The sequence below is a fragment of the Dermacentor albipictus genome, unplaced genomic scaffold (assembly GCF_038994185.2).
Source record: "Dermacentor albipictus isolate Rhodes 1998 colony unplaced genomic scaffold, USDA_Dalb.pri_finalv2 scaffold_23, whole genome shotgun sequence".
Lineage (NCBI taxonomy): Eukaryota > Metazoa > Arthropoda > Arachnida > Ixodida > Ixodidae > Dermacentor > Dermacentor albipictus.
In genome coordinates, this window is record NW_027225577.1 from 2,032,980 (window position 1) to 2,048,456 (window position 15,477).

The 15,477-nt window shown below is 45.9% G+C and overlaps 1 long non-coding RNA gene across 1 annotated transcript in view; it reads right to left on the reverse strand.

Moving 5' to 3' along the window:
- The window catches only part of LOC135898844 (uncharacterized), a 40,744-nt gene extending 25,505 nt beyond the window's left edge, over window positions 1-15,239 (reverse strand). The window contains exon 1 of the long non-coding RNA XR_010563422.2: window positions 14,839-15,239. This is a non-coding gene — a long non-coding RNA (uncharacterized lncRNA). The remainder of the gene's footprint in view (window positions 1-14,838) is intronic.
- Between the last annotated feature and the right edge of the window lie 238 nt (window positions 15,240-15,477).

A 15,477-nucleotide genomic window follows, 5' to 3' on the forward strand; every position in this document is an offset into this window, starting at 1 on the left:
TGAATGTGACCGTGGTACGAGTGGCCCGGACGTATACGTATGCGTCAATTCAAAGTTGACGTCATTTTCCGCCCAAATACTGGCCACTGAGCCCACCCTAACCCTCCGTTCTCTAGAACTGCTGAAACTATCGAGAGCCTTTTGGCTTGTTTTTCTTTTTTTTTCGTAATAACATCTTTAGCACTGCGAAGCAAGTTTTGGCGACTCCTAACCGTGCTTTAATACCCATATTGGGGGTCACGGAGTAGTACGAAGTAGCACTCCCGGCCTCACAATCCAATCCCCCTGCTTATCCACTGCTTATAAAGAAGCTCGGGGGCACACACGAACACTATGGCGAGAATCAGGTGAATTCGAGAAGGTTCGACCCTCAAAGCGTGGTTAACACCTTTGCGTTATAGCCGTTCTCTACTGTATAGAAGTAAGAATGTGCTAAGTACAACGTCTGCAAATGTAAACGTCTGAATACACGAACGAGGCGATGTAGCCCTCATACGCCTGTCAATGATGCGAATTTCCTTGTTAGAAGCAGATAGGTTACAGTGAGCATGACTTCGATATTTGGCGAACAGTGACAATTAAATCAGGGGCGAGTTCGTTAATATATTGACAGGCGACATACACCCCAAACAAGATTGGCTTTTTTGGAATAGAAATTATTTACGCTTCTTCACTCACTTCAGGACTGACAGTGCATACTGTTCGATTTTCGACGAGGTTCCTGAGCAGCTCTCGCGGCACAGAAAAGCTTCAAAAATGGACAGTGAACCACCGGTATCCGGAACTTCGAAGCGTCAAGTATCTTAAAGGGTGCCATCACGTGGCTTGAAGAACGTTTCTATAGTGACCAGCTCGCGCACAAACGAATGCAGGAAGCGATTGCAAATTTGGAGAGGCGAACGGCATTCATTTTCAGGATGGCGCGAGTGTATGCCATTTAACTCGCTCAATTCGCAGTCCTTTCGAAGAACCTGTAGGCCGAACACGAAGGCGTTCCCGTCGGCCTCTCGACGGCGTCCTTGTTTTCCTGGAATAAAAGGAAGCGTCCCTTAACATGTTTTAAGGCTCGCCCGCAAGATTATGACAGCGTACACCAGCTTCAAATATTTGTTATTTTAATAGATGCAGACTGATCGTGTCCTTCTGCGCCATTTCTGTTATTAAGCCAATCAACAGACCACGCATTTTCCGCCAGTTGTCAAATTAAGGAGAAATGATACTCGAAGCTGCGAAGCAGCTTTGAGTGCGCTTAAGCGTTCCGCTTATACGCATTTCCCCCTCGCCTTTGTGTTTTAGAGAAAGGAGCACTTGTGCTATCTTCAATTTCCTTAGTTAAAGAAGTAAACAAAAAACAGAGCAAGGAACCGCAGTTTAGTAGTTTTCCAAAACCTTTTCTCTCTGCCTGAAATCATTTATGATCCGAGTTCACTGCTTGAGGCGCGCACTTTAATTAGTTTAGCCTTATGCTGACGTAGGCGGTTCCTTCCCGGATTGCTGTTGCCTTCTCAGCAAGTTATTTCTATTATTTTTAACAACCATGTTTTTTTTCTTGGAGAGGTAGAGAGATGAAAACCTTAAACGAAATGTTGATATTTCTGCCGGCTTCCGTATAGATGCATACGTTCCACTCAGCACGGACAATGGGATGAGGAATCGAAAGACCCTGAGGGATAAAGAGAGAGCTAGGGTAAGGCAAAACGCGAAACAAAAAGGAAGCTTGAAAAAGGCAAACTCGGCATTTATATGTAAAATTGAATTAGACACGCTAGCTTCTCGAGCGAGTCAATGTCCTCAAAATAAGGAAAAGAGTTTGAAGTCGGACGCTACCTAGAAGGAGAAGGCATGGTGGGGCCTGAGTGTTTACACATTTTGTTCGTAAGTGATTGTTTTTTTTTTTTCAATTGGCCGGCGGCCTTTGCTAATAATACGGGCAGCATCAGGATTTACTGGTATTTTCTCTCGCGAAAACGTAAGAGCTGCCAACGTAAGAGCCTTTGCTTATAAGCACCCTGAATGTTTTGCATATTCCATCCTTATTAGTACATGGAGGACGCTTTATGCAATGTTAAGGACCGAGGAGTGCATACCGCATTTGTAAACAAGTGTACAGCACTTAGATATTGCCTCGCCGCAGCCTTATCTTTATTATCACTTCTTTGTATTTTATGTGTTAACCATACTTTTTTTTTTTACTGCATTATAAAGAGCAATGATGCAGCTGGAGTATATACTACTCCCATCTCTTCACAACAACCCATTCATAACCGGAAATAAAGGAAAGGAGAATACGGCACTGCTTAAAGTCTGTCTCTAAGACCACTACTCCGCAAGCAGCACGACAACGGTTTCAAAGCCTTCTGTGCTGAGGATGGTCTCGGCCAGCGTCCCAGGACCATTTCCTCCGCCAAAGGGTGTTTGTCAAGACTATCTAGCGCTCTTGAAAGTTCTTTCCTGGGCACACTGAAGCGGGGACGCTGACAGAGAAGGTGGACGATTGTTTCCTTGCACCTACAGTTATTTTAGAACGACAGAAAGCTGAGCTAGTTGGCAAGGATTCATTATGCAAAATAGAAGTGAGGCGTGCAGACAGGACACAAGAGTAGAGAAGTGGAGAAGTGGGGCTGTTGGCCATACCGATCCGAAGTGATACGCATTCGTGAAGGCCACGCCAAGCCACAAGCGACACAGAAGCGGCTCATCTGCTATATATAGTCCTGACAGAAGACGTAGCCAACTAAACCATCCGTGTAAATGTGAAAGCGTCCACTGTGTTTCTCATGCAAGAGCAGTTATGTGGCTTGTTGTAGGTTTGTTTTTGCTCTTCTTTCCATTTTTGTAACATTCCTTTTCTTTTACCTTTATTCCCCTTACCCCTTTCTCCAGCACAGGGTAGCCAGCCGGTCTGAGAATTGGCTAACCTCCCTGTCTTTCCGTATATTCATGCTTCCTTCTCCTCTTCCTTTTATAACCGAACGGAACACAAGACAAACGATATTGTAATAAGGTTGCCAGATGAAATTGTGACGCTACAGTGACTGCTTGAGCTTCCATTATGACGGTTGCGCCTTGTGCAGGAACGATGAGCGGTACATTGAACTGCATTAAAATTGGTTCCATTAGCTTCTGATGTTGTTGCATCTTCCAGTGTTAAGACCTGCTCGAAACTAATTTATCGTCGCACATGTGCTATGTGGAAAATTATGAACCTCGTTTGAAACCTAAATTGCTACTACACTCAACTGGTTTTAGAGCACCATAAAGGTAAAACAATTTCGCACGTCAATAGGACTTTACTTCTTGTGACCTTCGTTCTCGAATTGTGTTTATTGATAATAATAATAATATTTGGGGTTTCACGTGCCAAAACCACTTTATGATTATGAGGCACGCCGTAGTGGAGGACTCCGGAAATTTTGACCACCTGGGGTTCTTTAACGTGCACCTAAATCTAAGCACACGGATGTTTTCGCATTTCGCCCCCATCAAAATGCGGCCGCCGTGGCCGGGATTCGATCCCGCGACCTCGTGCTCAGCAGCCCAACACCATAGCCACTGAGCAACCACGGCGGGTTTGGGATTATTGAGTTTTCACTTTCCACCATACAAGTTCATCACAATTTCAGCCAGGAGGCTAAAGGCTCATTGCCTGAAAAATACATCTACTTTATATATATATATATATATATATATATATGTATATATATATATATATATATATATATATATATATATATATATATATATATATATATATATATATATGAAAGTGCCGGAATTTGTTAATTCGTTATAAATCACCAGAAACAATTAATTAGTTCTGCGCATCAAATCAGGGATGAGCACAAATGAACCCCCTCGAACCACGGGAGAGGAAGAAACGATGTAGTGTTTCTTTAACAAATTCAGATACATACAAACATACATACATACATACATACACACACACACACACACACACACATATATATATATATATATATATATATATATATATATATATATAGAAGAAGTCCATGAACAAGTATTTCTATTGGACCAAGGCGGTTTAATGATTTTAGCCTTGCATTTCTCTCTAGAAAAATCATAAAGCACGAAACTCTGAACCCGTAATACGAGCTATACGTGCACCCACGCGAACAACTGCGACAACAGTCGCATGTTTTCGCCGGCCAATTACACTGCTTGCGTACACAGCCCGGCCGAATAAGAAAAGTCGCGTCTGCGCAACGTCTGACGCACAGTGTGCCTCTGGTATACGTCTAGCGGATTATCAAACAGGTCGCGTGTGGAGGAAGTCGCAGAGTGCTCTACTGTATATGCCTCGGCTGTTTTTTTTGGCCGCATAGTTCGCCGTTGCGTCGCTAATTACGTAACGCGGGGCAGTAGTACATACTCCTCTCAAGTGAAAGAATGCGTATTCAGTCATTTCGCTCTTTCAGTTTTGCGCGAAATACCTCATTATGCGGCTCACTCGTACGATTTTACGCTACTGCGAGGTCACATCACGCACCACAGTGACAACATTGTATAGAGCAGCGTTCTGATTTGTGTAGCGTCTGTGTGGTGTAGAAAGCGTCCGTGAAAGCCACAGCTAGGCTACGAACTGTAAACCCCATGGAGGAAGGAAAGCGTAGGAAAGGTCCAGGCTGGCATGTACTGTTGGAGAAAGCGTGGCGGAAGTCACGTGCTGTTTTTCGCAAAGGAGCACTGGGACTGGTACCCAAACCGTCAACGTTACTATAGCAACCACGCTCCTGGAGCTCTCGCTGCTGCTCTAGGCCTCTGAAAAGTGAGAAAGTTTCTTTGGCGCGTGCCTTTCTTGCAGCACATCCTGTTTGCGAGACGAGCAGACTTTGGAGTGTGGTGTGTAAGCTTGGAAGCTGTGCTTGAAGATGAGTGTGAGTGCCAAGCCAGCAGCATACACACTCAAGTAATCACGGCGCGGGTCCTCGTCGTCTTCTTCAACGTGCCACGGAAAAGCACAGCAGCGCGTCTGTTTCACTAAAGCTGTTACAGAAGTTTCGTAGGCTTTGTTCTGAGGCGCGTCAGCAGCCCACACTTCCGGCGACTCGTAGTAATGCAAGTTCAAAGCTCGCGCCTATCTGCTCCAGCGAGCTGATTGGAGGCGCAAAGGAAGATGGCACACCAACATGGCTGCATTTCTGACTTCGCTTAGTCAGAAGTGGAATAGATTTCCAGCGGCTTGTGGTGAGCATGTGGACGGACGGACGGAAAAAATTTTAATGGAAAAAGGACCTGCGAGGTTGCCAGCCCGGGCTCAGGCCACCCGGGCATTGTGTGCGGTGAGGCATAGCCTTTCCACCGCTGCCCGGGCCCGCTGGACAGCCCATAATTGGTCGTGTAGTTCTGAGCTAGTCAGAGCGCTTAGCCATCGCTCCTCGAGAAGGTCCGGTTCTATCTTGTCCTCTACGTATACTGAACCGATCTGTGTGCACTTCCACAAGATGTGTGCCATGTCTGCGTGTTCGTGTTTGCAGAGCTTGCAGCTTGCGTCTGGATATTGTGTTGAATTTATTCTGTTTAAGTGTACTGGGTTTCGGAACGTTCTGGTTTGCAATCTTCTCCAATCTGTTTCTTGAGACCTGTCGAGTTGTTTGTGGGGTTGTGGGTATGCTTCTCTTTGTTTCGTGTAGTGTGTCAGTATGTCGTGGTACGTCACCAGTCTGTCCCTGTCGTCTTTTATCGCTTCTTCGTCGTCCTCGCCTCCTCCGTCTTCTCCATCGCCTCCGCCGCAGTCCTTTCCTCTTCCCCAAGGGTTGCGGGGTACGTAGATGGATCGTATAATCTTAACTGATTCGTGCTTGTGCTCACAGAGCTTTATCACGTAAACTGGACAATGCCAGAGCTTCCAAGAAATGTTTAGAGGTCCTGTTGGCAATGCGACCGCTCACATTTACTTTTTCAACGAGCGTTCGGTTTTGTATGGCCATGCGTGCGCAGTTAGAAGAACTAAGCAGTCGATCTCAACCATAGCTGTGTTGTTTGGATCGCCTGCATACCTAGAGTCCATGGCGTTTCGGGTTTACACGACGATGCGTGTGCCAGTTGAGGAAAATAAACAGTCAATCCGGTTGCGTCAGTTTTGGACGACAGAAAATATGAGTTTAATGGGATTTTTTGTGGTGGCTTGTCCCCCGCATTCGCGTCGTTTCTTTTTTTTTTCTCGCCCTCTCTGCTACAGTGAAGCCGCTGTACCCGGGGCTATAACCTGCGGTCTTGTTTGGGCAGCAGAATGTCCTACCCCTTGAAGTGTTTGCTCGGCGGATGTCTGCGTACTTATTTCTGTTTTAGCTGTCACATAGTACTTTGACTGTCGCAAAAATGTAAATAATGTCATATCACTGAACTCTGTATGCCTGAGAAGCTTAAATGCAAAGCTCTCTATATGTTCAAGCGGTAATAACTAGCTCATTAATAATTAATCAATTAATTAATTAACACCTAATTGTTTGATTGAGTGAGCATCTGCATTGATGGCATAACGTATTTATCCTTCCGCTGCTGCTTTTTTATCGGTTCAACTCAATAAAAGCCTTGGGAAACTCTATATTAGGCCATTGAGCCTTCAGTGTGTACTCATCGGGGTTAGAAATAAATAATAGTAACAAGACAAAGCCAAAAAAGAAAGAGAGCCTTCTTCAAGTGCACTTCATTGAGATAAATTCTAGATCAGCAAACGAAAGTAAGGCTCTCCCTTCCCTCCCCCAGCCCATCCCTTAACGTATCTCATCGTGTTGACGGGCTATCTCACACTCAACAAAGAGTAGCCTTACACGCGCTCTTCGATATAAGTATCTCTGTAGAAATGCGGAGGGGGTAATTTACATATCGCATGACTCAGACCGCAGTGAGCATGTATTCATATCGGACGTCGTCTCCGCCCTTCGCACTGTGAATCTTTTGGAATTCCAAATGTCTATTGATGAGCGAACAAGCAAGTACAGCTTAAGAAATGATAGGAAAAGGAACTGCGGTTTATTCCATGGAAATATTCCATATGAACGCGAGCACTTCTTACGGGAAGAAAAAGAGATAACCCATTGTCACTTCGATAACGCCGACTTTAGCCCACGTTCGCTCCAGAACAACGGATACGGAAGTCAGCTTCCTCGGAGATTGTTCAAAACTATGTAGATGTATCATAGAATTGGTCGCGTTCTTGCAGGTGCTGAACATTATACGTAAAGGTAATTTCATTTCTAATATGCTTACAGTGCGCACACATTGATCAGTAATTAGCGTCCTCCGTATAGTTGCACTTCTTTCATCGGGCCCTGGCACCATGGTTTCTTCCGCGCGGCGGACAGAGGTTCGATTCCCGGATAAGGTAGACATATTTAGAACGGTGAGGCTGGTAGCGTGCGCATAGTGGTGTTCCCGAGTTTAAAAGAAATAGACATCATCTAATTACTCTTCGCCGCAAAACATTTACCACTTTATATCACCGCGCACGCAGGAGGCAAGGTCTAAGGCAGACTATCCGTCGTCAAGATTCTAGGCGTCATAAACTTTTAATCTCGTGCGACATGGGTTCCATAAAGCAAGTGGTACATTCTTAACGTACTCTGTTTATCTCGTACCACATAAGTGTGGTACATTCTTGCCATACACATTTTATTTCGTACCACACAGGTTCCATATAGAAAGTGGTTCATTTTTGCACATACGTACCACTTACTTAGCGGAGCCTGCATATAATTATAGTAGTGGCAAGAAGCATCAGCGAAGGAAAAGCTGAGGCTCAAGGACATTCGTTCCACATAAGCATCCCTTAGTAAATAGAAGTGTTTCTTTTCTTCAAATAAGTTACACTTACTTGGTGGAATCTACGTGCAACGAGATTAAGACTGAACTGATAAGTAATTAATTTATTAACTGTTGATTGCTGTTACGGGGTCCTGTCCTGCACTCAAAACACAAAACTATCACGTTGTTGACGTCCGTACGTCAGCGATCAGATGCCCGCCCTCTTAAGAGCATCTAAAATTAAATACATAAGAAGAGAAAACGAAGACTTTGTGGGGTCGCCGCGCCGAATACGAAACGTCCAAAGCGAGAAAAAAACGCCCTTTTGGCAAAGGCTCCGTCGCGTAGTATACGAACTACGCGCACAAGAAGCCGGCCGGAAAGTCACTTCAGAATGGTAGCGTCGGGCGCATCAAATAGAAGAGCGGTAAGCTCGACATGGAGTAAACCTGGCCGTCGGCACTGAGAGATTTTCGCGGGCTACCGAGGCCACACCGCGTGAACGCACGAGCGAGGCCCCAGTGACTACGCCGCGTACAGTGACCGCGCGCAGTAGAGGGGAGCAAGCGTGAGCTCAGCCCTAAGTGTTGACCGGTACAACTTCGAGTTTTAGCGAAGTATATTCTCGATCAATGCCTCCGGCGCTATACGCAATCCAAACACTGATCTCTTTACACAGGTATGCGGTTTCATTAAACCCGCGGTGTCGACGGCTCGCCCTTCCGTCCGGTAGGAATTCAGGCGACTATCACTGCTTGTCGCGTTCTTTCCTTCTACATCCTTTTTAAATTTCCCACAATTTTAAATTGTCCCACAATGCACTGCGAGGGGTCAAACGAATGCTGGAGGCTGTTACGAAGGTTTCTTAACAAATTGTACTTATGTACACAGTTTAGTATTTTTTTCTTTTTACTGAGAAAGTAAGTGAACGCTCGAAAGTGGAAGGCGAATTCGGCAAATCGCACCGGGGCACAGACGCACCGTTTCGTCCAATCATCGTCGCCCCAAGTCCAGGTACCGGTGCGATTTGGCGAATTGGCTATGAGTTCAATTGCATTCCCCTGCCCGTGATTTCTGTTATACTGACGACAGCGATCGTTGTTGTTATCGGCGCTGTCAAACTGGTGTATGTATGTATGAGGTATGTTGGTGGCGGAATATAAAACACTCATCCGCGCTGCCACCACCAACTTGTTTCCACGTGTGCGTGCGTATACAATCTCTTGCAGAACATTGGAACTATTATTGTTCTTCATAAACGTTTTCGAGAAATAGGAGTCGATGTATCTTGAATATAATAGATCTGTGGGCCCCCCTTTTGTCAGCGGCTAAAGATAACACCCTCGTGAGTCATAAATACACAAATCTTGCTGCAATTATTTGCCACCCGTATTTCTGCAACGAAGAGAGAAAGAGAGGGAGTGAGAAAATAGAAAGAGTGAACGACTGCTCAATTTGAGAATGGGAGAAACCTAAGCCCAACCAGTGGGGCTTCGGACAAGTTCTATTTTTATCTATTTCTCTATAGGCAACGTTTTCCAGTAGCCCCTGCCGTTATGGCGAATCCTCTTAAGCTGTTGGTTTTGCTAGGCGTCCTGGCGTATGAATAAGAAAAGAACCACGAGAAATAAAAGGGCCGGATAGAATATAGACCGCTCATTTTAATACCATTGACGTCACAAGCAATGCCGCGGCGCACGACAGCGGACCTTACGGGGAAGAACGTGGCACGTATACGCTCTTTCCTGGGAGCATTCACCGGGAGCTTGCTCAAATGCACGCCCAACCCGAGGGGGAAAAAAAAAGAAAAACATAACTCCCTTACCAAGAAGCAAATAATGTCATTAAAATTTGCGATCGCAGCGCTTTACATGAACCCTTTGGTTGCAGTCTGTGAATACAAAACTCCGCACTGTTTCTTTCTTTTTTTGTGTGTGCAAGACGGCGAGTTGCTTTTGAGGCTTTCGAGGCAGCCAATGGGAGAGCCGTTCGCTTTTGACGCCTGACGCACGGCATGAAAGCAAGAGAGCACCACCTACTAGTGTTGCTTAATTTGCACCTCAGCCAACAATGATGTTGTTGCTCGTTTCGCGAAGCGTAATCAAGGAAGTAAGCGACACCATTAACAGCCTCAACAGCACGCGGCCTTTTCATTTAGGGTACGCGCAACACGGCTTAAAGCAAAAGGAGCGTCGTATAGGGTGCGGTGTTGTTAAATGGATGTAAACGGTGTACCAACGTATTTTGAGGTTTATAGAAAACGCAGCGACAGGGACAGCGTTTTCAAGCACTATACTCTGTCGTGCGACACTGTGACGCTGTATAGGGCTGTTTGTGATGTACGCACTCTCTCTTTCCGGTCCCACTGAGTAAGGTAGCCAACCAGAGGAATTTCTGGTCAACATCACTGCCTTGTCTCTTACCTTCCTCCTCCTCCTCTTCCTCCTCCTCCTCCTCCTCCTCCTCCTCCTGTTGCTGCTGGTGAAAATATACAAAGCAAAACATACGATGACTGAGAATTTATACACCCTGAGAACGGCTGGTCTCTTGAGAGGTATTCTTGCGAACGTGTCTGCGGACATTTTGCGTCGAACGCCGATCGCAATTAAGCCTAATTCAATGTCCGTCTGCAAGCGAACGAAAAGTGAAATTGTAGAGGGAAGAGTGACCGCGGAGTGAAGGTGAAATCGTGCATCTTTAGAAGCGAAGCTAAGTTACGCGGGGGCGCCGAGGTTGACTAAGCCCGGCTCGCGTGATGGAACCCGGTCAAATTTAACACGTCACGTCACGTGTGCATAGGTGGCAGACAGCGTCACTGTGGGACTTCCTTCCCTCATTGGTTGGCACTACTGTTCGTTTAATACACTGTGTTTTGCTCTAAAAGTGTTTTTGATTTAGCCCTCAGTGTCAGCAAGTGTTTTAAAATAAATGAGTTTGCCTGCAGTGTGTTTCCAAGGTGTGCCATTGTGTGTGCTCTAGTCAAGAATTCCTTGATGGGCTCTTGCCGAAATTAGTGAACTTGGCCGATACCTCATGCATACGACCTTATTCTTTCTGGATTTGTTACAAACGGTCACCGCAATTAGGCCGAACGGTCCCACTAACAACACCGCAGTACCGCATGGTTTGCGCGTGACGGTAGTGAACAGCGCTCATTGAAATTGAACCTCTAAAGCATGTAGATTGAGCAGTCTGTGATGCAGAAAATGCGGCAGTGTTTCTATCACAGCGCCCGTACTTCTTTTTTTTTTACGTCTTTGTGCGATGATTCTAAGCAGAACGTTCGCATATAACGCTTCGAAGCGACGGGGCTGCTGCAAACTGAAAGCAAAAAAAAAAAAGGAAATGCTTGGAGGCTTGCATTGTAAAACTGACGTCAGCTAGTGGTTGCGCGTTTGCCAAGTACTGCATCCCGAAAGACGAGCGACCATGATAACAGGCTCCGTGCAGAGAATGACGTTAGCTCACTGAAAAACCAGGAAGTTTGCTATAGCATATAATTATTCTTTCGTTTTTATCATTACATGTAATTGCAATGTCCTTAATTTGCGCGCTCGGCTCCAACTGCACGGATGTCATGGTTGGCTATATTCAAATGTAGAGCAGACCCGAAATAGGCTTCTCTCCATCCTTCTCTCTTCCTATGGAGCCCGAAACGCTCGCATTTCCCGCGTAAAACTTATTTTCGCAATCAAGAAGCCGCTTGCTACCCTGTAATGAACAACAGTAGACTTACGCGTGTATACAGCCATACTGTAGCACCGAAATTTTTAACTCTATGCTTCTCCCTTTTTGAACCGTTTCTCACTTTTTCTCCCTCCGCGTAAGGAAAACGCCAACATCCGCTAGCAGTAAAGGGAGGGAGACAGAGCGAGAGAGGAATTTAATAATAGATGGAGACGTTAATATATGTATAGCGAAAGACCTCCTGCCTCGCTACTCCACGTAAGATGGTGAGGAATGAAAGAAAGGAAGGACGATAAAAATGAAGCGCACACACGCGCCAACACATTCGCGCGTGCAAAATGCACTAACCCGAGAGCTGTTCACAGAGTCTCACAGAGGCCCGTATCGCGCAGGAAAGCCATTAACGTTTCAGCGGGCCGCAGTTCAGGTTTGCAGTAAAACGCACTAACTGAGAGTAACTGCTTTAAATATCGCAATAATTGTGATGGTGCCTAGCGGACATTCGTCGCGCTTGCCGGCGCGCGGTGCGTCGAGGAAGAGACACAGCAACGAAAAAAAGTCGTTGGAAAACAAGACAAGTTTATTTCTAGCAAAAAGAAAAAAAAAGGTATCCGATAAACGAAAAAATACGCGAACTCAGCCTCTATCAATATGATATGTTTCCGTTTATATGCACATGGCTGATAAATAACGGGAAAGCACGGCCTATACGTGCCAAAAGCAAAAAAAGGGCCCACTCTCTCACGACGCGGTGACTTTACTAGGACTCTGCTGCTGATGGCAGGACGGCATCGGTGGCGCAGACAGGGGAGAAGACGCGTACACCGCGTCGCAGGTCAGGGCTGCCTAGCGGTTGTCCCAGACTAGCATACACGTCCGGCTCTCCCGTTCCATGGTCGTCGCTCGAGCAGTCCCCGTGCACCTCCGAGGTTGGTTTTACTGCAGACGGTAGGCGGCCCTACAGAGGTGACAGCTCCGTCTGGGCTTGTTGGCTGATGGCCACTGTCTAGACTCATTGGCCCCTTGTCCAGCCACCACGCACTTGGGAACGCAGTCCGAACAGGTGGCCGAACTATGGCCCAAAACATAGTGGCAGCAGTACTGAGCCTTATTGTGAAGTCTCGGGTCCGTGCGGCCACGAAGGTGCCATGGGTGATGGCATGCCAGGTGCCGGGAGAAAGAAAGGTCCCGAGCCACGTTTAAGAAAACAGCAGAAGGTTTATATTCAAATGTACATGATCAAGTTTTACCAAATAATTCTACATGCTAGAGTATTTGCATGCCCGAGCGCCTCCTTCAAAGCCATCCGGATCCGCTTTTTATGTCGTTTATTTCCCTGTTTCCCTCCTCGAAGGAATTCACTGGACAATCACAAACGCCGAATCGTTCACCACCTCCCGTTCCCCAAAGCACCATGTGTCTCCAACGTTGCACTTTACGAGGAAACCACGTGGCAAACTGGGAACTTGCCGTCGTCGCTTTCCCCGGGAGTTCTCAACTGTCATCTCAACTGTCAATGACCCTGTCATCGATCAGTGGCCTCTCGTGACGGTCAGGAGGGGCGACGTTGTTGACTTGAAGCAAACTGTCATTTCTGGGCGCTCGAAAAGACGAAGATATGGAACGTCACTCGCTGTCCGTAAGACTCGGTAACGCTGATTGAGATGCCTTGAGTGAACGATGAGGCGTGATCAGCACCCGTGATAGCCGCATGTCTGCCGGCGAAGCATCCTTTGCTCCGGGGCAACGTCAGGCACAACAGCCTTGGCTGATTTGCCGGCACCAGGGGCACACGTGGCATAACCACAATGCATCCTGTCTCCACACTGTGTCGTCGTTTCAATACTTTTTTTTTCTTTTTCACTAACCACAGTAATTAGGGCTTCGGGCGTATGTATATTGCAGATCCTACGCAGGGATCAAGAGTTCATGCTGAAGCATACGATGCCGGCAAGCATATATATATATATATATATATATATATATATATATATATATATATATATATATATATATATATATATATATATATATATATATATATATATATATATATATATATACACAGTGAAGTAGACGCGCGTATGAAGCGGTTTATTGACGTTTCGGCCGGGGTCCGGCCTTCAGGCCGGGGTCCGGCCTCGGCCGGTGTCCGGCCTGATGAAGGCCGGACCCCGGCCGAAACGTCAATAAACCGCTTCATACGCGCGTCTACCTCACTGTGAATATTTACCCGGACCCAGAACTGCTTTTTTTCTGGTATATATATATATATATATATATATATATATATATATATATATATATATATATATATATATATATATATATATATATATATATATATATATATATATATATATATATATATATATATATATATATATATGGTGTTCATTTACTTTGCTGTCACTGGCACTATAAGGTCTTTGTTTTACATTTAAGATGTTTTGACGTTTCTATTGGGTCATCTCAGTTTTCTTGCAGCGTCCGCTCTTGATTAAGGTATTCGCACTATCTGGGCACCATGCCAAGCGGCACCGTCAGCGAGGTCATTGCCAACGATGCCACAAAGACCAGGCATCCAGGCTTGGCATCCACGCTAGGCTTGGCAGTAGGCTCTGAAAGGCGCTGGTCCGTAACGCCAGGCAAGGTGAATGGAACTCCCTCATTCACTTCCGTATAATTGATTGATTGGTCGATTCCTAATGCAATGTCATAAAGTAAAGCAGGGGCTACGAAGGACGCCGCAATGGAGAGCTCTGAATTGATTTCGACAAACTGCGGTTCTTAACAATGCGCTCAGTGCTGAGTACATGCACCGTTGGGGACTAATCAAACGCGAACAAAAAAAGAAAACGACAATGCAAAACATTTCGCAAGTTATAACTCGAGAGCGCACTCTCGGTCTCCAAAGTTCGAAAAAAAATGCCACAGGAGTTACACTACGCGTACAAGCCGAAATCATGCCGACATTACACGTATTGTCGAAAGGAGAAAGTAAAAGAACGCATTCTAGCTGGCCTTAACTCGTTCGCGTTTTTATTGTACGCGAGAGCGGAAGTTCTTGTACATTTCAACCCCATTGAAATGCGGCCGATTTCGATGGGGCCGAAATGCGAAACCACCCGTGTACTTAGATTTAGGTGCACATTAAGGAACCCCAGTTGATCGAAAGTTCTGGAGTCCCTCACTACGGCATGCCTCATAATCAGATCGTTTCGGCACGTAAAATCCCACAATATAATTTTAAATTTTAAAGCGGCCACCGTCGACAGAAATCCTACCCAGGAACTCGGGCCGAGCAACTGATCGAGCGCGTAATTCATCCCCTGCAAATGGCACTGCTAGCAGAAAAAAAAATCATACGTAATAAATACTCACTGTCGTTGCATCGCTCCTCAGTTAAATCCAGGTCACGTCGACGTAGGCATTGGTCTTCCCTCATAGATTCATCATGACGTAAGGAACGACGTAAGCATTCGAGGGACCTTCAAACATTGCCAAGGACATGATGCGGCCGGTTGACTTTTGGCAGAGCACGCATTAATCCGCCGAAATTATAAGCGAAGCGAAGCTCTTACTTCACGTTTGGATTGGCGAGCGACGAGCGCTCTCGGAGATAGTTGTCTTGGTGACAACTTCTTTTGGGGGAACGGCTGTCGCGTCAGGAAATTTCGCGCGCTCGCTTGAGTCAGAGGCGGCAATTGACAAAGTCAAACAGCTGTGTGCGATCGGGCCATAATGAAAAGGGTTGCAAACACTATTTAAGAACGGAAAGAAAAAGGAAAGATGGAAATCAAGACCACGACAACGCAGCAGCCCGAGACATATGGGCCGATAGTTTCAGTTTCAGAGTTTCATTTCATATTTCAGTTCCAGATTTCAGTTTCAGATAGTTTCAGAGCCCCCCCCCTCATTTGCATCGTGTCGATCGCTGTTACTACTGGGTGGCTCTTAAGATGCAACAATGCCTACGAGCTTCTCGCAAAATGGTTCATGTGCCCTATACTGATACTCGGT